The sequence below is a fragment of the Protopterus annectens genome, chromosome 1.part0, assembly GCF_019279795.1.
Source record: "Protopterus annectens isolate FY-2018-M chromosome 1.part0, PAN1.0, whole genome shotgun sequence".
Taxonomy (NCBI): domain Eukaryota; kingdom Metazoa; phylum Chordata; order Ceratodontiformes; family Protopteridae; genus Protopterus; species Protopterus annectens.
The window spans coordinates 1196224898-1196249164 of NC_056725.1; positions in this window are offsets into that span (position 1 = coordinate 1196224898).

Below are 24267 nucleotides of genomic sequence, written 5' to 3' on the forward strand. Positions count from 1 at the left end.
TGTTTAGCCTACTGAGTGGGACATCAGTGTGCCTGACTGTAGAGTCATCTATGACTAAAGTGTTGGGTATGTTGTCTTGCCTTAGAGGCTGCTGTTGGGTGGCACACTAGTGTTGTGAACTATGTGACACTTTGGTTGTGTTTGGGGTGGTGTTTGTTTGTGTTCCAGCTTTGGAGGTCCTTATTGCTTGGCCAGGTTAATGTGAAGAGCCTCCTTATATGTGAGTTTTGTGTTGCTATGTGTGGGTTTTGGTGGTGTGGGTTTTGAAGGACTATGTGTTGTTTGAGGTGTTATGTGGGTGTTAACCTTCTCCTCTTGACTGTCTAGCACAATCTTGGCTGGAGAGAGCTTTGCTTCCATTTTGGCTATGTAAGTGCATCTCTCGTAGGTTGTAGTGTTTGGTCATAGGAGGAGAGGGTTGTCTGTGTACATGAGGCAATTGCTGCATTGCCCCAGTATGCCCAGATTCACCAGGTGGACAGGAGAAATCACCGGAAGCTGACCATTGGACATGCCTGGTTAGGTGGTTTCTTTGTGTAGTACACAAGCTGTTTTCCCTAACTTTTTGGCAAGGTACTTGCAATTATAGGCTGTCTAGTGCCTATGACTATTTTCTCCTTATTACCAAGGAGAGGTGAGTGCTTGTAACAAATTAAGGCTTCCTATTGCTTTTTAGTGAGTTTTAGAGCAAGTGCTAGTCACAGGTATACAGCTTGTAGTGCTACTGCTGATAAATTAGCTAGTTCTAAGGGAAAATTCGAAGAACAGACTTTCTGGCACCGGGAATGGTTTAACCTAGCCCTTCGGTGCTGTGCAGTGTGCAAATGTATTTATGCCAGAAAGCTGAAAGGGATAGAAATCAGCTCAAAATGGCCAATAAAATTGCAATTTCAGAGCTAGTGTTAGATAGGCAGTACAATGCTCCCACTCTCACTGGTAAGCAGTAGGACCTCCCTCTACCACAGCAAGGTCTGGATAGCTCTGAACACTGAAACTAAAGTCCTGAAACCAGCAAACCCCAGAAACTGGACTATTCTAGTTAGAAAAGGTGGGAAATTAGCAAACAAGATAGAATTTTTTTTGTTAAATCAGGCTAAACAATGCAGTTATACAGGAAATAAGCAAAGAAAGGCTAATACACTTGAGTGCATAGTCCAGAACAGTAAACTCAATTAAAACTTTGCAAAATTAGAAATTTGAACATTTATACTTTTGAAATATAGCAAGGCAAGTTCACAACTGGAAAACAACTTACAGGCAGAAATACTGTGAAATAAGTAGCTAGTCTACTTTTGAGAAGTACAGGTAATAAAAATGACCAAAATCAGCAAAAATTAGAAAATCCAGCCAGGAGAAAGGGGACTACAATAATTATTTAAAGTTTGAGAATTTTGTTGAGTTTCTAGAAGGGTAACTGCAGGATGCCTCCTTTGCTAATACTATTTAGTTCAACCTTCTTGTGAGTAGCATGTTTTGACATTAAACTATCTACTGCACTTTAAAATACTGTTAGTGGAAGTTGCCCTGTATTCCAGTTGGATAATGAATCAGTATCCCACTAGGGAAAAGGGGACTGCAATACTTTTTTTTAAAGTTTTATTCAGTGTTTATGTGTGCCTGTGTGAGCAGTGAGCATATTTATTTCCCCAACACTCTTGAGGAGAGGACCAGTGATATGCATCTCTTCCACCATGTAGCAGACTACCCAGAAGTATTGGGTGCCATAGACTGCACTCACATCCACATCAAAGCACCACCCAGTGAAGAAAGTAGAGTATATGTCAACCACAAGGGCAATCACTCCATCAACTGCCAGGTTATATGCAATGCCCAGGGCATTATCATGAATGCGTGTGCTGGCAGCCCTGGCAACTATCATGACATCCCATATGGCCATCTCATGGGGGATGCTGGCTACGTACTGTAACCATGGATGATGACACCCATCATAAATGCATACACATCCACTGAATGTGGCACACACATAAACTAGGAACATCATAGAGCATGTGTTTGGGATGCTCAGGTCATGGTTCCACTGCCTCAACATATCTAGTGGAGCCTTGCAGTACTCTCCAGCCACATGTGCGCACATGTTCATAGTATGTGCCATGCTACACAATATGATCCTGCGGAAACAGATGCAGCAGAAACAGCACAGGGAAAGGGCACACAGTCCCCCACCATTGCCAAAGCCTCCACAAGCAAAGGGGGACTTGGAGGAGGAACCCCCTGAGTCTGCCCCTGTAGGCAGATGTATGCATGCCCAGTATGCCCTGGCCCTGGCAGAGAGGCAATGCATAGCACATACACTGACACCCTAGGGACCCAGGAACTGACACCTCTCTCTGACTTGCACACATAGTAAAATGGATGCCACACACATCACACTACCTGTAGATTATCATGTATAGGATGTGTACTGCGTGCATCTGACAGAGTCAGCCCTCAAGCATCATCCTCACAACTACAGCAGGCACAAGGTAAGTCACTCTTCTTAATAATAGATGAATGGAGTAGTACATTTTGGTAGCATATCTCAGGTATTGCTGCATGTATGCAAGGTAATGGGGTGGCCTACTGGGATAGCAGCAGACAACTGACAGCTATGTGGGACAACAGGAAATGTTTGCTCAATACTGGCTTCCACAGAGTATGCAGTAGGTCCCTAGGTGACAAAACTCATTGGAGTGTATGTGAGGGATAAATAAAATGGGGGGTCATAGGTCACATGCAGGGATGCCAATACTGGGGTCACATACTCACCCCTTAGCCTCTCCCAGCAAGTCAGCCATAGAAAACAATTAAGAAATGTCTGACAAAAGACCACAAATAGGGACAATGATGAAATAGTCCTCTTACAGACTTACACAGTGATATCACAGCAGGTCTTGCAGTTGCATGAAGTCTCTGAAGGGTAGGAAGTCTGAAACTCAAATGTCTGCCATTGTAGTCTAATCTGTGGTCTTTAGTGATATGCCAGTATTCTCCAAGACAGGCACAACACTATGCTAAATGGAACCAAAACATAAAGCCAACATCTGCACAGTCTGTGCAAATGTGCACAGTTGACTGGTATGCCCCCCAACACACCCGTGTCCCCTTCAAAATGCAGTAACATGTATCTTTGTAGGGTAATAGCAACAGAGCACACATTCCTGGGGCTGTCCCAATCAACATGATAACTTGTTGCACATCCACAATATGCAGGGGTCAATGAGCTATGTATATGTGCGGTTAATACTGTCAGGAAGTAGGCAACACTTACTCTTGGCTGTTGTTGCTTAGTGTCCTAGGTACAGTGCTGTGGTTGACAGGGACCATGTTCCAAGGCTTTCTGTGCCAGCTATTTTGCATATCAGCTACACCTATGGTAGGACCTGCACACACTGTCCAGAAGTCAATATCCATTACTGCAGGAAAGATGGATAAGTCAGGGATAGGGGGCCACTCATATGGATAGTACACAGCTCAGAGTAGCCTACACAGTGCCTAGCATACATCTCAACTGTACAGATTTTTGCAGAATGTCCAGAGTTTAGCATCATAATTGTGCTGTTTTTCATGAAATTGTGGTTTTCTGGCAAATCATTAATGACTAAAGTCGGAAAATAAGGAACAGATTTTAGTTTCAAACTTCATACCCTTTAGAAAAATGCATGCTAATGCAAAACCTGTTATTGTAGCAGCTATCTAAGTTTGTATGGGCAATATTTAAAACATGTCCCTATTTTGGGCCCATTGTCCCCTAATAATTTATGGCTTTCCCCAGATTTCTGACTCTAAGAGGTTGAGAGGTACGGTGCCTAGTAGGACGGCAAGTACCTGAAAGTTAGTGTACTGCCAGGTTATAAATAGCTGTAACCTTACTGTGTCAGTACTGACAACAAGTCACTGGCCACCATCCATACCCCTGGAATGACAGGCTGTCACAGAAGGACCACAGGTGTGCCACGTAGGTCTATATCAGAACACCAAAAGTTCACAATTTCGAATGTTCTTACATCAACCCCTAATCAGCGAACGCTGACAACATCAAACATTCAGAACAGCGAATTTTTCCTAGGGAAAAAAATACGCTGTTCCAAAACACATACACACAACACAAGCACACCAAACAAACAGCAATCCACACACATACACCCAAAATCTTACAGCTAACCCTACAGTAAACTGTACAAACACCACTAACTATCCACTTACCTTAACCCAAACCCTAACCCTAAGGTCTGTCACTATCGCACACTCACCTCACCCGCGCCCTAACCCTAACTCACCTAATCCGCCCTAACCCTCATGTCCACACAATCATACACATACCTCCCTCGCGCCCTAACCCTAACTCACCTAACCCATGCCCAGTCGCACACTTACCTGAACCCGATCCGTAACTTTCCACCACAGTGCTAAAAATAGCAAAATGACAGAAACGGACAACCAAATTCTTTCCCTAGGAAAAAAATTGGTTATCTCTCATTTCACTATTTTCAGCATTCACTGAATAGGAGTCAATGTAAGAACATTCGAAAGTATGAACTTTCGGTGTTCTGATATAGACCCATATCTGTTCTGCAGGTTCACTTTATAATCTTGAAATACTGAAATCCCGAATTTCAGTATTTCAAAACCATAAAGTTGAATGTCCCAAACCCAAAACTACAAAATCACGAACAGAAACACACCATACACCACACAGCACATAGATCATACAACCCACACCACAACAAACAAAACACACACAAACACAAAAACTCAAACAAACAAACCTACACTACATATAAGCAGGGGGGGGCAAGCCCCCTACACCCCACACACCCCCTACTTATATATACTAACTCCAAAATTACACATACAGACACAGAAAGGAAACTCACACCCACACATTCTACAGTCCTTTGCACACACACAAACATCACACAAACACCAACACATAGAGCACTTACACCCCCATACTTTCACCTGCCTACACTAACCCACACGTACAACTGACAAACACATTCACAAACACTCAAACTCTCACACAAAACCTTTACAAAACACTTACTTACCTTAAATTACACCTAAATCCACACACAACACCAGACACCATCCACTCACAACACTGCACATAATGTACCATAAAGCCATAACCGTGTATTTGAGATATTCGGATTCATGATTATGCACTTTCGCGATTTTAAAGGTTCGACTTTATAATTTCGGGATACTGAAATTCGGGATTTCATTATTTTGAAATTATAAAGTGAGCCCCTGTTCTGCTTGTCCTAACATTGCATTTGCCTGCCAAACTATTTGCAAAACAAGAAAGGTTCATGTCAAAACATCAATAGCAGACAGTGGAGAAGCAGACGTCATACCCATAAGAAAAAGCAAGCAAATACCAAACCAGTCTCCCAACTGTTATGTTTGGCAGAGCATTATTAAAACCCTGTCCCCATGTGTGGACCCATATCTGACTGTCATATATGGGCCTGTCCAGAAATCAGTCTGTGACAGGTTGACAGCTAGGGCCAACATGTAGCCTCATAATAACATAGCAACACAAACCGTCTAAGGACCACAGCAGATGTAGTGGTACAATGATGGACAACCTGCTAAATAGGTACACTCAAAGGTGTGAAGCCCATAACCCTGTGTGTGATGTTATGGCAGCTACCCTGCTCACACCAGAAATACAAATACATAGCAGCAGCCACTGTGGGCAAAGCCTGTGACCGGACTACAGAAGGACAAAGAGACACACATAAGGGGAAGGGGAACCACTGGCCAGACAAATGGAAAATGTGCACACCAGAACAAATTGTGCAGTAACATAGGTACCCTGCAGGGTATGGAGTCAATAAACATCACCCACAACTATACAACACACACCCACTTAAGCGGAGGTCATCAACAAAACAAAAATACAAACAAAGGACACCTCAGAGGCAAAAACACATGAGAACTTCACTAACCTACACACCACAGAACATGCATAGTCCACACACCAGTGTCTCGCAACCACTAAGGCCTTACCATAAACTCAACATATTACTCACAGGAGACTCCATCGTGAGACACACTGATGTGCCTCTCACCAGGCTGGATAAGGAGAAAGTCATGCTTTCTTGTCTGTCAGGTGCCAGAATCTGCATATCACACATGCACTAAGGTCACTCCACAACAGGTACTGTTATCACTCTGGCCTAGTCCATAGTGGTGTGAACGTCTTTAGATGTACCTCCCTGGACTATAGGAAGACAGACATTATTCAGCTTGCTGAATATGTGTCCCATGCAGATGTGTCCCTAGCCTTAAGCAGGATTCTACCATCACCTGGAATGATGGCTCAATACAAACAGAAAATGATTGTCAGTAACAATTGGCTTACTTACTGGTGTCATCCCAGGGGGATCCACTGTCTGTCAGCCTGGGAACATATGACCGACAGACCACGCTTATTTGCTAGAGATGGTCTGCATCTGTCTCACTTGGCCTTCAGGCCTCTGGCAAAGGCCCTTGCCTCCCCCACTGTGCCTTTTTAGGGAAAGTCATGGAGTCAATACTGCCAACATAAAACACTCAACAAAATGCAAAGTAAAGGCCATGCTGCTAAACACTAGGAGTCTAAACAGGTAAATGCACTCATTGCAAGCATTTGAAACCTTGCAGATGGTGACATTTGTGCACTCACAGAAACCTGGGCCATGGCTGCAGAGAGCAACCCATCCTTACCTGATCACTCATCCTATCACATAGTCAGACCCCAAAATGTGGGCAGCAAAGCCAAAGGATGTAAAGTATAAAGGTATATTAGACAAACACCTCCATGCTGGGCAAACAGTCTGACACACACAAGACACTCAAGTGCAGTCAACAGATGGTAAGACCCCTATGCAAATTATAGGTAGCTACAGGCCAACATATCTGACTCAGGATACCCACCCCACATATCTGGCCCTCTACAAATCTATCAAGATTCAACCCATTACCCTAATCCTGATTGACTTATATTACCCAACCACTGATTGGAAAACCAACCATGTCAGAACAGAAATGCACAGAGATTCCCCCTCTTATTAATGCTAAATCCTTAGGACAGCTAATTGATACCCCCACAAGATGTGATACATATTTTGGACTTGGCAGCAACCAACATGATTAACCACTGCAGCATCCCTATGGTATCATCCTCCCTGGCAAGATCCAGCAAAAAAGAGATCACGTTCAATATCACCATCTCTCCTGACCTCCCTCTAGCCATGGTAAAATGAAAATGTCTCCCAAGCTGATCACAACCACCAGAGGGGTGGTATAAACAGCTGAACAGCTCCCTACCCCACTGGAGGAACAGGCACTAATGTCCAAATATACACAAAAATACCATGCCTGTATATATATATATATATATATATATATATATATATATATATATATATATATATATATATATATATATATATATATATATAATACCTGACAGGACAACATCATCATCATCCACAAGGGAGAGTAAACCAGTCTGCAAACATCTGCAATAAAGCAACTATGTAACAAAAGGATGACATTGCTGTCCAGGACCAAGAAAGAGCAGGTGCACAACTGGAAGTAATCACCCCTTAGCCTGAACAAACAAATAAGAGCACCACTGAAATCCTCTAAAGCCATCTCCAAGTCCAAATAGCCCACATCTAAGGCAGACAATCATAAGGCCTTCTTCACATATATCTGCATTTCCAAAGGAAGCTCTCAGATCTGTGCATAACTGGTGGTCAAGGACACCACATACACAAATACTGTAGATATAGCCAATCTACTGGCTGACAGATTTAGCAGAAATATCTCTCCTCTGCCCCCCATCAGGAAAGCAGGACATCCCCAGTACCTGACCACCCAACCCTTATCACTAGGGAACAAGTAATCATTGCTCTCTCAAAGCCAAGAAGACAGCCTCCATGGGACGTGAATACATTCCAGGCTGCAACCTACATGAACCCAGGCATGAACTGGCAGCATCATTACACACCCTACACAACCAAACCCTGAGTACTGCCATTGTCACAGCCAAGTGGCAGACAACCGCTGTCATCCTGTACACCATGGTAGAGTGTTCACTGATCCTGGAAATTAAAGACCCAGCAGCCTAATTAGCCTGATCTGCAAGTCCATGCAATGGAGCATCATGGACCTCATTAACAGGGACATTGGCAAACTCCAAATACCTGACCCCCCACATACACACTCTGCCTTTCTCAAGGGGAGTTATGTAAGTGAACTGTGGATGACTTACCTGAGACAGCCAACAAAGGCATGGATGAGGGAAAGATGGTGCATTCTGGCCACTTTGACTTGGCCAAAGCCTTACACACTATTCTCCACTTGGCCATAGTACACGAACTCTGTCAACCAGGCAGCAATCCATATGTTACCAGATGGGCAGCAAACTGGTTCATTGTTAGAACCCACATGATCATAATAGGGGTAGCCAACTCAAGCAGTACACCCTCAATGAGTGGCACACCACAGGGATCGGTCTGGGGGCCTCTGGCATATAGAGCATACTTTCTTGAGGTGTAGGCCAAAAACACTGGCCTATGGCTGACCAAGTTGGTAGATGACTGCAAGCTGGGAACAGTCATTAATACCCAAAGTGATGTGGATGTCCTACAGCAGGGTCTCACCAAAACAAATGACTGCTGCCAGAAACATGGCCTCAAGCTGAATGCCTACAGATACATCACCATCCTCATCTGGGAGACTGATGTCCCCACATATTATCACATTAACAACAATGTCCTACATACACAATCAGTACTGAGGCATTTGGCCACCCAGGTTGATAGCAAACTGAAGTTTGTGCACCATGTTGCTTCTGTCGTACAGAAAGCTTCATAGATGGGCCAACTCAAAAGTAAGGGTATCTCATCCAGGGACAAAGAGGTCATAAGATTCATGTATTCTAAGCTTATAAGGCCAATTATTTTGTGCAATGCCTCCTCTGCCATGTACCTCACAAAGCACATGGATTAGCTGGGGAGACCACAGAGGTTCCTCACCGGGAGATTCCAGGGCCTCAAACACCTACCCTACATGCGAGAGATGCAACTATACGGCCAAACTGGAGGCTGAGCTCTCTCAACATAGGACTGGCAAGACCAGTCAGGAGGAGAAGGTTACCACACACACTATAGACCCAGTCTCACATAGTACCATTACAACCTCAAATCATACACATAAACACACAAAGACATACTCAGAGGCTCTGATCAAAAATCTACCAAAACAGCAGAGGCCACCAAAGCAGACACCCAAACAACCACCACCTCAGAACACAACACCTGCAACACATAGACCTCACAGTCAGAGTGTCAAACAGTCACAGCCCTTAAGGCCAAACACAATGCCAGACACACTAGTCATTGGTGACTCCATAGTCAGACACACTGACGTCCCGCTACCACAGTGAGTAAGGAGAAGGTCACAGTAAGCTGTCTGTCGGTGCTAGAATCCGCCACATAACGCAAGCACTCAGGTCTCTCAACAGCAGGTACAAATATGACTCAGTCATTGTCCACGCTGGTGTAAACGACCTGAGACGCACCTCCTGGACTACATGAAAAGAGACATTGAGGAGCTCTCTGATTATGTAGCCCAGGCAGGTATGACCCTGACCTTGAGCAGTATCCTACCTTCACCAAGAATGATGCCACAATACAGAGATAAGATGATCAGCTTTAACAACTGGCTTAAACACTGGTGTCATTCAAAGGGGATCCAGTATCTGTCTGCCTGGGATGACATGCTGGACAAGCCACGCTGCTCGCAAGGGACGGCTTGCACCTGTCACCCTGGGATTCCGGATATTGGCAAAGGCTCTTGCCACCCCATAGTGCCTTTTTAGGCAAGGCTCAAATTCTAAACCTACCACCCTAGAACACAAAAAGGAAAAACTAAGGGTAATGCTGCTCAATGCCAGAAGTCTAAATCTCAAAATGCACGCACTCGAGGCCCTTCTCAGTATGGAGAACATCGATGTCTGTGCTGTGACAGAAACCTGGTTCAAGACTCCTGAGAGCACCCCAGCGCTATCAGGTTTTACCTCATATCATGCTCCGCCCCAAAATCCGGACAATACCAAGAAAGGAGGAGGGGTATCCATATTCATCAAGGACACCCACACCTCAAGACTGGTGGCAACGCATGATGCATCGGAGACCATCCAGGTGCAATTAACCGTAGGCAAGACCGCTCTGCAAATTGTAGCATGTTACAGGCCACCCTCACAAACTCAGGAACCTCACATGGCATTCCTGAAAACACTAGAGGGGATAAATGTATCACCAAACACCATCATACTAGGCAACTTCAATTACCCTAATATAGACTGGGAACACTACTCAAGCCCAAACACCCTAGCCCAAAAGTTCCTGGAATTCATAAACTCAAATGCCATGGAACAACTAGTCACCATCCCCACAAGAGGAGATAACATACTTGATCTCATCATCACGAACATGGGAGCACAATGTTCAACACCGGAAGTATACCCCTCACTGGTGAGATCAGATCACAAACTAATCTCGCTGGAGGTCCTCATCCCACCCCCACCTGAAATAAAAAAGACCACAGTAAAGAACTTCTCAAAAGCCGACTTCACACTTCTAAAGACTAGTGTGGTCTCCTTTAAGGCCCCCAAACCGGCGGAAAACAGTACTCAAGCCGCTGAATCACTTACAAATGCCTTCTACCAGCACCTGCAGGACTGCATGGATAAGGCAATCCCAAGCAAAACAAAGACTCTTTGTACCAAAGGCAAGCATCCAGTCTGGTGGACCCCAGCCATAAACAAACTCTACAACAAAAGGAGGAAGCTACTACAAGATAGAGCAAAATCCTTAAAAGGTAAGACACCCTTGATCACTATAAGTAAAAACTAAGAGCTCTCATAAAATCATCCAAAGCAAATTTCGAGAGAAAAATAGCTAAAGACTCAAAAGACAATCATAAGGCCTTCTTTAGCTATGTTAGAAACCTAGGAGGAAACTCCCAGATATGCTCAGAACTAGTTCAAAATGATGTGAAGATTACTGATCCTACAGACATTGCCAACATACTGGCTGACAGGTTCAGTGCAAACTTCTCCCCTCCCCAAAAGGAGAGATATCTATACCAAACGATTGCAGCCCCCAAACATCTCCAGCGCCCAAGTGAGAACTGCTCTCTCCAAAGCAAAAACACAGCATCCATGGGACCTGATGGTGTCCCCGGCTGTGTGCTCCACGAACTCAATGAGGAATTAAACCCACAGCTAGGACAGCTGTTTAATCAAAGTCTTACCTCTGGATACGCACTCCAGGAGTGGCGCACTGCAACTGTGGTCCCACTTCACAAAGGCGGTGCCTCCACCGACCCTGGAAATTACCGGCCCATTAGCTTGACAAGCCTTATCTGCAAAGCCATGGAGAGGATCATAATGGACCTCATAAATAACGACATAGGGAATTTGCAGACTTTGGATCCAACCCAGTTTGGCTTTGTCAAAGGCAGATCATGCCTTTTAAACTTGGTTGACTTTTTCGAAATAGTCACCAAAGCCATTGATGAGGGAAAGGCAGTCCATACAGCCTACCTCGATCTGGCTAAGGCCTTTGAAACAATACCCCACTCGGGTATCATTGAAAAACTCATCAGCTTAAATGTTAACCCATACATCACAAGATGGGTTGCAAACTGGCTGAGTGACAGAACCCACAGGGTCAGAGTTGCTGGCGCCATGTCAGACTCAAAGCCTGTCACAAGTGGTGTCCCACAGGGCTCAGTCCTGGGCCCACTCTTGTTTGGCATCTACTTTTCTGAAGTACAAGCAAACACAGGAGGGTTATGGCTGACAAAGTTTGCAGATGACTGCAAACTGGGCGCCATAGTAGAAAACACATCTGACACAGATATCCTTCAGAAGGGTCTCACAGAAACGGATAACTGGTGCCAGAGCCACGGCCTAAAGTTAAATGCCAAAAATGCATAGTCATACCCTTCGGAAAAACAAGGTTACCCCTAGCTACCAAATAGGTGGCAATCCACTGAGCACAGAAGAAGTTATCAGGGACCTGGGGACCCAGGTTGATAGTAGTCTGTCATTCGACACCCATGTAGCTAAAGTAGTCAGGAAGACCTTCTACATTGCCCACCTTATCATGAAGGGATTCTCATCTAGATCAAGGGAGGTCATGGTCTCCCTTTACTCATCACTCATCAGACCAATGATTGAGTACAATGCCCCATTCGGAATGTATCTGACCCGACACTTGCAGCAGCTGGAGAGGCCACAAAAGTTCCTCACCAAAAGGATAAAGGGTCTCAAAAATCTGTCCTATGCTGCCCGACTGAAAGAACTCCAGCTCTATTCAGTCGCACCGCTTGCTCAGAGGTGACCTTTGCCTAACATACAAGGCCATGTCAAACCCAGATTTGATGAATATGCTTCACCTCAAAAATCTAGATCCATCAGAGCCACAAGGGCGGAGACTTAAACCTCGACACGGCTATTAATAGGACGTGCTGGAGGGATAGATTCATCACCCAAAGACTCCTATGCTGTGGAACAAAATCCCGGTACATGTGAGGCAGAGCACCTCGCTGGCCTTGTTCAAGAGAAATCTTGACCAATGGATGGGAGATCGCAGATATACCCCAGGGATTACCTCAGTGTCACTGCTCGACAGAGGCACAGCAAAATAATGGGTATAGTTCCCCATACTAAAGGGGTGGCGTAAGCCACAAAACGATGGGCTAGGCTTGTAAATGCCCTCGGGCAGATAGCCTAGTATGAACCTATGAACCTATGAACCTATACAAAGATAGATTAACAGTACTGTACCTCTACTCAGTTCCATGCAGACTCCTGAGAGGTGACCTCTGTCTGGCATACAAACCAATCCAGACTCTGCCTTGATGGGACTGTTGCACATCAGGAAGGCAAGGCCCACTCGAATAACCTGTAGGCACGCCATCAATCTCGTCTGTGATATCAATAGGGCTTGTTGGTGTGAAAGATATATGTCCCACAGACTCTGTGAACTACAATCCCCGTCCACATCAAGCTGAGTGCCTCAATACCCCTTCTGAAATGCTCCCTGTATAAGTGCACGGGAAACAGAAAATACAGTCATGTGATTCCACCTGTGTCCCTGCTGGTCAGGGACTCTAAGTGCTGACATGTCTTAACATGGGCTACACTCTCATCTGTGAGGGTTATAAGGTCTTCAAGGCCAATAGCCTAGTAACCTCATATCAACCTGTCAACCTATAAACAAATGTCTGCCAATGGTTTCCCACATTACTCTGTACTGCTCTGCCACTTACATAACTGGAAATCACAATGCTATGTGGAATATACCGCACATATAATGGGCATCTCTGCTCAGTAGAATGCACTCTGTACCCACACCAGGATATGGCTTTTCCATTAAGAAGAATAAGACACAAGCAGTAGATCCCCAGCCAGTATATCACTGAGGTGCTAGACTGTTTACACAGCTTCATCAGCCAATTGGCTGTAGCCACACCTCTCAACTGGCCAGATTGGGCAAGAATGTCTATAGTATGGCTCACAAATTTGGTCTGTGCATCATACATCTTGTATTTCTCAGGTAAGTCACTGTGGTGATCTGAGGATATCTATCAGTAAGTAATCACACAATACATTTCAGTGTCAGACATCATATATGTCAGAAGAGGTCTGCTAAAACAAACCCTGTTACTCTAGCAACCTTCTACGTTAATAAGGGCAATATTTACAGTATCTCCCTATGTTTGGGCTATTGTTCCCCCATTTTGGCAGTCTGTCTCCAGATTTCTTGCACTAACAGGTTGACAGGTATGGCTGTAGCCCACAAAACCCCAGACAGGAGTACAGCTATCGCTGGAATGGAGTGCCACTCTTACTAAAGAAGGTCATACTGGGCATGCTCATACACTTCGAGAATTACAGCCCATGTCTTAACCCATATCGGAGTATATAACTGTATTGTGCATATATGTCTTTGCATACAGACAGCTATATGCACCTTAAGTGTCTCTACCCACACCACCCTCAGCTAGTTAGGTGGCCCATATATGATATATCTGCATCTGTTGCATGTGATACAACATATAACAAGATTTCAAGCATACACACACATAGACATGGGGAAGAGAGAGACAGACAGTGACAGAGCGACACACACACAGAGTGAGTCATAGACAGGGATACCCTGAAAGGCATAGGGTAATGTCCTGCTGCATACAGTTGCATACCAGTTGTAACCAGTTGCATGTGCTAGCATGAAGGTGAGCCCCATTGTGTAATAGTACTGAGGTAGAGAGTTGTAATATCACATCACCCCGCCTTTGTATGCATGTGTGTTTGTACATTAAAGTATTATGAGGCCTTTCCCCTCAATACACATCCAAAGCCCCTACTGTACAAGATCTGCTGATGTCATTCACCTTAGAAGTACCTTTGGACACTTGTCAGCCCTGTAAGCTCTGTGGAGCATGTGATAACTGTGTAACACTATAGTACAAATAACTAGATAGGTACGGGTTGTAATCTCAATCCTGGCATATGTAAGTGTGTGTGTGTGTGTGTGTGTGTGTGTGTGTGTGTGTGTGTTGTGTGTGCAGTTTAAAGATTTTAGGCCATTCCCACCCAGTACACTGCCCATTGCCCTACTTTACAAGGGCTGCTGATGTCATTCACTTTAAAACTACCTTTGGACAGCCCTCAACCCTGTAAGCTCCGTGGCACATGTAATAACTACGTAATGCTGTAGTGCAAATAACTAGATGGGTAGGGGTTCTAATCTCAGTGCTGGCAAGTGTATATGTTTGCAGGTTAAAGTATTTTGAGGCCTTTCCCACCAAGTACACTTCCCATTGCCCTACTTTACAAAGTCCGCTGATGTCATTCACCTTAGAAGTACCTTTGGACAGTCATCAGCCCTATAAGCTCCATGGTGCATGCGATAATTACATAACAGTATAGTACAAATAACTAGATAGGCATGGGTTCTAATCTCCATTTCTGTAAATGTGTGCGTAGAAGTGTTTGTAAGTGTGTACATTCAAGTATTTTGATGCCTTTCCCACCCAGTACATTGCTCTACTTTACAAGGCCCGCTTATGTCATTCACCTTAGAAGAACCTGTATACACTCTTCAGCCCTATAAGCTTTGTGGTGCATGCAATACCTGTGCAATACTATAATACAAATAATTAGATAAGTAGGAGTTCTAATCTCAGTACTGACAACTATAGTGCTGTGTGTGTTTCTGTATGAAGTATATCCCCTGTGTGTGTTGGTTATACCATTTTAAGGCCTGTTGACCCCCTCCCCATGGCATTACTTTAAAGAACCAGTGAATGGAATCTGTCTTACATACATCATTAAACTATACAGCCCATACCAGTCATCTGTACAGATGTATATGGAATATCCAGATGTTTACAACCTATATGTTCTCTGTGTCCCCTAGCAATTGTCATTTATGACAAAATCATTGCCAAATATGTCACAGTTACTGTACTGACAGACATGTCAGCATCAGACTTCTTACCTGTCTGAAACATCATGCTGATACAAAGTATGTTACTCTATCACTTGTCCAGGTTTCTAAGAGCAATATATGAGTCCAGTCACTATTTTGGGTGGTTTATCACACCATACATGAAGGCATTCCCAAGATTACTTGTTGTACTAGGTAGTAAGTTATGTCCCAGGCATATAATCTCTGTGGTGCATGTAATGTGTCCATAGCACTATAGTACATACGAGTGGATACACAGGGTTACTAATCTGTCTATTGGCAACTGTGTATGTGTTTCTGTATGCATATCCCATGTGGCTGTCTTTATTGTGTGTATGTAATGGTTATACCATTTTGTGTGCCTCTTCCACCCTGTTAAGTCCCCCATTGCCAACCTAGTTTCAGCCCCTACAGATGTCATCCACCTTACAAGCACAGTTACACAGTTTCTAACACAAAGGTCCATGCAATATGCATATCACTGTGTATTGTACATAAATAGATAGTTCATCTAATATGAGAAGTGTCAACTCTGTGTGCTTGTGTGTTTCAATGCATGTCCCCATGCAGCAGTGTGTATGTGTTTCAGATGGCTCTACCATGTTAAGGGTCTCTGAACCCACCATTGGCAATCCTAACAACCCCTGCAATTGTCACCCACTTGAATAGTAGTGGTAGGTGCTGATGGGTGAATCTGTTGGAGGTTAAAGTAATGGATAGGATTGTGAGGGACCTAGTTCCAGTACTCAAGTAACCTCCTCTGTATGTATGAGCCTGTGGTACTACAGAACACCCAGGTGACATGTATGAAGGCTAGCTGGCAGTGTCAAGGGGAATGCATACAAGGTCACACTGTCTTCTCCCATTGTCCCTCACACACTGGTACATTCATACACACCTGATAAATATGTACATATACAGCTGTGCCTTGGCTATTAAAAGGCCACTGTGTTTCTACTCCCTCAGACTCATCACTGGTACGCCCACAGCCTGCAGACACACAGATACATGGAACACAAACAGAATACAGTATGTGAGACTACAGTCAGTCAGCAGTACTAACAGCAATAATGCATCATGGATAAAAAGTTACATACACTTCGATGTGTACCCATAACAACTGCCAGCAGACAGCACCTTACACAACATTACATTACTGTACAGTACTATATTCACCCTGTGCATCAGACCCATATTATCATGCCCCTGCATCGATGGTATGGATAACAGGGATGTGGCACAGGTATCATCACATTCACAGGGTGTGGTCTAGTTTTGCCAGAGGCACAGGCTCGGCCATATGGTTGACATTGTGTGTGTGTGTGTGTGTGTGTGTGTGTGTGTGTGTGTGTGTGTGTGTGTGTGTGTGTGTGTGTGTGTGTGGGTGTGCTTGTGTCTGGAGGGGTGGTGTTAAACTGGGCCATGCAGAGGAGCTCTGTGTGTCTGGTGGTGACCTGCCTGTGATAGAGATGTGTGAGTGTTTGTATGCACACAGTCAAACCATGTGCTTACCCTACATGGGGGTATGTTGGACAGCCATGGACCATACATGGCAGGATGTACAGTTCACTGTCTCGGGCCATGGACATGGGAACTGGTTCTGCCAGGAGTCTCACTGGCACCACCAGGCCCAAGGCCAGATGCAGTACTACTCCCTGATGGTGACTGCTGTCTGCTGGATCAGTGGCCCGGATAGGACCAGCCAGGGCCATGTGCCCATGGCCTGTTCCTTTGTAATGTGGACAGCACCCTCCCTTTGTAGTGCTGGTAGTACTGCCACTTTGGGAGTGTGAATGTGCACGGGTATGTGGACTCTCAGCTGATCTTGTTGCTGACCTACATCCACATGGCTGATGCACACACCACATGCTCCACCACAGACATTGCACAGTCGAGCAAAGACAATGTCTCACCCCACTGTCTATCCATAACATCAGCATAATAATGTATGGCATCAGCAAGGCCATGGAGGTTGCCACACATGGTAGAACGTGTTGCATTCATGACTCTGAGCATTTGTCTGGTGTTGCATTCAGAACATGCCTGTGCCTCCATGACGGACTGAAACATGTGTCTGGTGACACCTGCTGTGGCACTTGTGACGGGTTAGATGAGCAGCAGTCCTCTGAGCACCTCTGTCCATCTACCTGTGTGGGACCTTGCCTGCTCTCTGGCTATGGCTAGTGTCTACACTCACACTTGCCATAGTCACTACACTAGTCTGTTCCAGGCCACCACCCTCCAACTGTCCATTATCTGTGGCTCCTGGGACTGGGTATGTGGGGGCATACTGACTGTGTGTGAGGACATTGTGAGTGAAAGTTGGATGCCAACCAATAGCACACATTCAGCCCCTGACAACCCCATATGTGCCTCACTATTACCATCATCATAATCAGAGTTCACTAAGACACTGACATCAGGTTGTGAGGGGGGGAGAGACCCCAACCCCCATGTTCACCTGTGAGGGGAAGACAACATATGTAAATTAATACCTGCACTATAATGTTTGCTGATATGCAGACACACACACACACACACACACACACACACACACACACACACACACACACACACACACACACACACATACAGGTAAGGCATTATACAGACCACACATTTTCTGAATGATGACATGCACAACACACAATCAGAGCACAACAGAGACACTCTAGACAGGCCTTCAACAACATGCAGTGCAGATATGTCCACTTAATGTTGCTACTAATATACACCTCTGAAATACGTGAGGAGTGCTAGTTTGTGATGGACCATCACCTAACACACACTGCAACTGTGTACTCAATATTGATGTGCCCCTGTATAGCACAGTGGCAACACCTACAGAAACATAAGTGTCAATATGTTACAGCTCCTGCAAAAAAAAACTCTTGTGATGACCACTGTAATGCACTGCAGTTAACTCCAGCACAAGTGAACATGCACATATTGCAATATGGCTAACAAAAACAGTTGGAAAATTGCAGGCCCTTAACATTCCTAGGTTATGGTAGAGCCACAACAAGACATTTCCATACTCACTGGCTTCAGGCAGTTGTTCTCCATCTAGACCAGAGGGACCTATGTAGTTGTGGGGGAGAGGTATTGTCAGCACACTCACATGTGGCATTGGTAAAGGATAAATGATGCATTTTTGAACATGTGCAGTACAAGCTCTGATACTACACAATTTTCTGTCATTCACAATAGATGTGCACTTGTGTGCATTACAAAACCACACCCACAAATGCAATTTAACCTGACATATGCATCCAGATACTCCAAGGATGCCAGTATGAATGATATACTATTGAAGTGATGTCCACTGGGGCCTTACCTTGACATTGCTCACCTGTTAACTCTGTGCCACCCACCTCCATGGCATAGGATTGTATGGTTTCCTGGGATGTGGTGGCTGCCCCAAGGCTGGTGAGGAACTCCTCTGTTGGTGTAAGTGGGGGTTGCATAGCAGGACCACCACCTGTGGCTGTCTGGTCCCTGGCCACAGCTGCAGCCCTTTGCCGGGCACGGTGGATTAGGTCAGTGGCCCTGTGCCTGACCTCTGCATAGGTGTGGCCATGCTGGCCCAGATTCGTCACAGTGGCCACTAAGTCTGACCACAGGGTGGTCTGCTGTTGCAGCTGCTGTTTCACCCTCCCAAACATGACTGTGTGGTACAGTCTTTGACATCTACAATTGCTGCAGTCTCAGTGTCTGAAAATGGTTGCTGCCACTGTTGAGACATTCCACCTGAAAGAGATGAACAGGGAAAGGCATCACAGGACCTCATACACTGGGCACCATTATGTACAGACCCTGAACATCCACATTTGCTAGCACTATTCACTGCTAGCACCCACATTATTTCCTTGCCATCTATCAGCACATCAGCACAGTATGTGTGTGGTTAGTATCACCATGCTGGCATTACAGCATGCATTGCACTCCTGATCCTGATGTTTCATGTTCCCCCCAATGAGGACCATTAATGTGCATAATCCTCCATTCATCATTTACATCAGATGGCATGTGCAGCAGTTGGGGCATCACAGAAGTTCCCTACCAGGACATACCAGCCCATCTGATATCTACCATACACCTAAAGGCTATGAGGCCAACCCTCTCCCTGGTGTCATACATACCTCTCAAGAGTTACCTCACTCTGGCATGCCAGGCAATCACACACTTCACATTGCTGGGATTGCTGCACAAGTGCAGGTGATGCTCCACTCTATTAACACATACACACACACACACACACACACACACACACACACACACACACACACACACACACACACACACACGTGTGCCAATAGCACTTTGTTTTACAGCACAATAAACCACTCCCATGCCTGATAAAAAGTATATATATATATATATATATATATATATATATATATATATATATTTAGAAAGCTTGTGAGGAAATTATTACTCTAGTTTTGTTTTACTTGGATCGCTTGTCTGTGTAATTAATAAAGGATTTTCAACTGGAAACAGACTGCCTGCCTTGCTTGGATTACTTTCGAATACTTAGTAATGTGTACAATATATTTTCTATTATTATTTTTTGTTTTGTTTTGACTTAAGACATGTTTAAGTTCGCTACTTCTACTACTATTGTCTGATCTGATTATACAGTGATTAACTAGAGATATATGGACTGAAAATCTTCCACACAGAGAAGTTTCTTAACACTCTTTTGGATCTCACCTTTACTAACACCCTGTTATTTCAGATCGTATATATCTGCAGAACTGTCATAATGCCATGTGTCAAACTATTTATTATTGCTGAAGCCACTGTTTTGAACCTTCCTGTAGTTAGGAGCAGCTGTCTTCTACAGATGTTTCTTTGATTGCCTGCATTAATGGATTGACAATCTGTAGTATAACAGTCATCGGATTGTAGTCACACACATACTGTAATTTTCCTTACTGCCTTAATTGTTCCTCCTCCTACAGAGTTCTTTCTAACTTTCAGCTGAAGGGTGCCTGGCCCAATTATTCTCACGTCAGTCCCATGCACCTCAAGTGTTTTTCTATGCTTTATTGGTGGAGATGCTGAAATAACTTCTTGTATAACTGGTTAGCTTCCAACAACTTTCCTGCAGTGTTACTCCACAGTACTATCTATACATGTTACAGAACTAAAACACAACATGCAAGGGCTAACATCACAGTTACCAGATGCATCACTCTTAAATTTCTTCATTTTATTTGCACTTCTTGTCCTCACTACAAGGATGCCATTTAACTGGCATATTCAAGGGAACCAAAATCTGTTCTACCAGCCTGAGGAACATTCCTGTTAGTCATAATTTGAATCCTTTCCCCAGCTGCATACATAGCCCATACATTATAGGCATCTCGGAGTCCTGACTAAAGTCTAAAACATTGCTTCCCCATCCTTACTTTAGGTATACAAATCTTTTCAACATCAAAGACTTGGGTTATAAACCTGGAGACAACTTGAGAGAGGTGGAGCATCTTATGTAGTTATATCTCATTCAATATATTTATTATATTTAATATATCAAACAGTTAGAAAGATCTAATGATTCCTAACCAAAAGGATGACAGGCTGAAGGTACCTGAGATCCTAAAAGAGTCTGAAGGCTCAATGTCTTTATTCGTTGTCTTATATACTTTTGAGCAGAGAACTCTATGCCACTTATTGTGCCATTAGAGACCTGATTGTCATGGGCATCCTGCTTTTCTGAAAGTCTAATATCTCCAACATTACTAGAACCAGTGACTTAAATCTTCACCAGCAGATAAACTACAGCAGAGGGGTAGATTTATAACCCAGTGCCTCACAAACTCTGGAATAACCTTTCCTTACATGTTAGGCAGAGATACTCACTATCTTCCTTTAAGCGTAACCTAGATAACTGGATGCATAGCCACAAATATATGCTGGGATTGACTGGTATGGCTGCCCTGGATAAAGGAGGTGTGGCAGGAGGGAGAGTGCTAGCAGCACATGAATGGTCATAAGGCTCTGTGACATTGGCCAATCTGTGAATCTATGAATCAGATGGAGCATTAATGCATGCAGATGGTTGCAATTTAGGGCTAACAAAATGATAATGGAACTCTGAAACGCCGACTTATGCTGCAAACCACTGATCATCTCCTTGACTCAAGGACCAATTTCTTCTATAATTTCTACAAAAGTGCATGTTAGAGTCAGTACTGCCAACTTTATTGTTTTGTGTGACTGCACCCTGTAAAACAAAATAAGACACTAAGAAAAATGAACCAATATGAGTTCTAATATGCTGAACTCTGATCTCTCCAATGCTGATTCTGTAGAAACATTACATCTGTGAAGCTTTTTAATTAAATTATGTTTTCATCTCAACAGCATTTCAGTTGCGCACTAAAAGGCTGCATTCTCTATTAACAAAGATACTAATTATGTTTCTTCTGAAAATATACAGGGAAAGAATTAAAACTTAGCTGCCATATCCCAACAAACTTTTGTGTGAGTTTGAGCACCACAAATAATCCTATACTTAGCATTAACATCTTGACAGTCAAACAAAATTTTACCACAAGATATTTCCTCAGATATTTCTGATTTCTGGGTGTCAAGTGATGAGTTCTTCATAGGGGTTGTAGCCCTCCATTTTAGATATTTTCCTGTTAGCTTTTTAAAAGTATTTACAGCTGTCTTATTGAACAGGTACTATACTAGAAGATAACAATAGGCGTATCTGACAATATTGTTCTACAATGAGGTCTTAATAAGATCATTATTGCAGGCTTAGTAACCATGCTTTTAACCTTGTTGAAATTAAACAAATGCATGTAATCATAACAAACAAGCTTGTAATGTTTTTCTTAATATTTTTATTGATAATTTTGAATGAACAAACAACATACATGTTTTTAACATTTTCAGGAAACATTAAATATTATTAAACATACATTAAACACAAAAGTATAAATATTGTTTGTCTATACAGCCCCCCTGGGAATAATGTACCCACCCTGGAAAATATACTCCACTGGCTATCTAGTACCTACCCCCAAGAAACCATGGTACTTGGGGATTTTAACATAGGCTGGAATACCTGTTCCATTCAATCTCCAGCCACCCATATAAACCTGTTTGGGTTCAATCAGGTCATATCCTCCCCCACCAGAATAGGTAAACCCCAATCACAAAGAAAGTATACTGGACTGGATACTTATAAATAGTACTCCCCAACTGTATCAAACAGGAACCCTGCCTGATGACCTAAGTGACCACTGTCTTAACTTTATACTAAGTCACAAGGGCACTAACCCCCAACACCCTACCAAAAAAACAGTGAGAAACAAGAAGGACTTTATCCCTTTAAAATTCCAATCTGAACTTGCATCATGTAATTGGTCAGTCCTAAAGTACTTACCCCTAGATGATGCAGTTGCTCACTTCAATCACAAATTTCTAACCATTCTTAATTCTCATGCCCCTGCCTGCTCCACTCAAACTAAAAGTAGCACCATGGCTATCTAAAGATAACAAAGCAAAAATGAAAATCAGAAACAAAGTGTGAGCCCTATGGCGTACCACAAAAGCTCCCCTAGATCATACCAAATACTGACAATTAAGAAATATGACTAAACAATCCATCCTACTAGCTAAAAAGAGCTACTATTATCAACTGCAGCAGAAAAACCAGGCTAACCTGCAAAAGTTTTGGGCAGGCTTAAACAAACTACTGCACCCAGGAAGTACCTCCACTCCAACCCCAGCAACCTGTAAGGATAAACAACCAAGTGATGTAGCAATTACCTTTAATAGCTTCTTTACTGAGACTATTCAGTCCCTCACCAATCAGCTACCCCCAAGCCATTGCATTCGTAATAATACCACTCCTAGTAGCCAAACTTCCTTTAGCTTTCAACCAGTTCCTACATCATATATTCGAAGTCTAATCAAAAAACTAAAACCAACCACCCTAGCTGTTGACCTTCTGCTTGCCGAGTATCTGCAAAAAGCCGCAGATGCAATAGCATATCCCATCTCCATTCTAATCAACCGAACAATAGCAGAAGCTTCCATCCCACTATCTGGAAAATTGCCCATGTCATACCACTCCATAACGGTGGGAGCTCTACTGAACTGTCTAATTTCTGCCCCATAGCCATTTTGTCACCACTAACTAAAATCATGGAAAAATGCATCCATAGTCAACTACTACAATACCTGACACATAACAACCTCCTGGCCAGCTCACAGCATGGTTTCAGGCCACACCATAGTACCACTATAGCCCTCTTTGCCTTCTCTGATGTCATAAACAACAATTGCAATAGAAACACACTATCGTCTGCCCTACTTTTGGATCTCTCCAAAGCTTTTGATATGGTAGATCACCAAATACTAATTCACACTCTGAAGACTATGTGCTTAGAAACTCAAGCTCTGCAATGGTTCCATTCCTACTTAAACAGCAGACAACAAGCCATCCTATGCTAAAATAGAATTTCTAACCTCCTACCTAATACTCTGGGTGTTCTCCAGGGTTCTATACTTGGACCTCTCCTATTTTACATATTTATCAATGATCTCTACAAAGTCATCCCAGAGGCAAAATGCATTCAATATGCAGATGACTCTACCCTTATCTGCTCTGCTCTGCTACCTCCCAGTCCAACTAACAAAGACTATCCCAAAGCACCTTCAATACAGTAGAAAATTTGCTAAAAGACCATCACCTGAT